This window comes from Capsicum annuum, unplaced genomic scaffold, assembly GCF_002878395.1.
Source record: "Capsicum annuum cultivar UCD-10X-F1 unplaced genomic scaffold, UCD10Xv1.1 ctg62663, whole genome shotgun sequence".
Lineage (NCBI taxonomy): Eukaryota > Viridiplantae > Streptophyta > Magnoliopsida > Solanales > Solanaceae > Capsicum > Capsicum annuum.
The window spans coordinates 1,025-1,967 of NW_025871694.1; the positions used below are offsets into that span (position 1 = coordinate 1,025).

Here is a 943-nt window from a genome sequence, read left to right on the forward strand (position 1 = left end):
TGAAGCTTGAGGTTGAGAGTTTGGGTAGAGATTATGGGGACAGCCGTGTAATGAAATCCCAAGGAGAAAGGCCCAGTTTGCCAGATTTTTCATTGGATAGTGTGCAGAAGTTCCATAAAGAGAATGAGCAACTTACATAACGCCTTTTGGCAATGGAGGTGGAAACAAAGATGTTGAAAGAAGCTTTGGCACTCCGAAACAGTGAATTACAGACATCCAGGAGTATTTGTGCAAACACGGCCAGCAAGCTTCAAAATTTGGAAGTACAGCTGCAGGCAAATGCTGAACAGAAGAGCCGACAAAAGTCCACCATTCGACGACAGCATTATGAGGGTTCCTTTACGCATGAAACAAATCACCTTCCAAGATTGGCTTCCATGTCCGAGGATGGAAATGACGATAATGTTAGTTGCTATAGCTCTTGGACGACAACATTAATGTCTGAACTCTCCCATGTAAGGAAGGAGAAGAACTTTGACATTTTTAGTCACCTGGATCTCATGGATGACTTTTTGGAGATGGAGAAATCGGCTTATCAGTCAAGTGACACAAATGGAACAGTTTTGATTCCTGATAATTCCAAATAATGCAAGAACCGAAACTACCTCCATGCATGTCACCACAAGCCCAGATTCTCAGCTGAAAGAACATAATGAGCCAAGTATATCAGGAAATCAAGAATCTCACAAAGAGGAAGTGTTTTATAACTGCTACAAGCAGTTTTTCTTTTCCTTTGTTTTGCTCCATCTCGCTAAGTTCTGCTTCTGTGATAGAAGTTTCAATCCTATTAAAGATTTGCAAATTAAAATTTTATAATAAGAGTAAATGTTACGAAAATATGATATCTAGATGACCTTTAAGTCTCACTATGCATACAGAACTTCAAAGAATCATGAATAACCTTGCTTTGAAATACTTGACTCCTTTTTTATGCTGGGGACAT

General features: G+C 39.3%; 1 pseudogene; it reads left to right on the forward strand.

Annotated features, from left to right (window-relative positions):
- Positions 1–816, forward strand: part of LOC124893631 — a 1,837-nt pseudogene extending 1,021 nt beyond the window's left edge.
- The last annotated feature ends 127 nt before the right edge of the window (positions 817–943 follow it).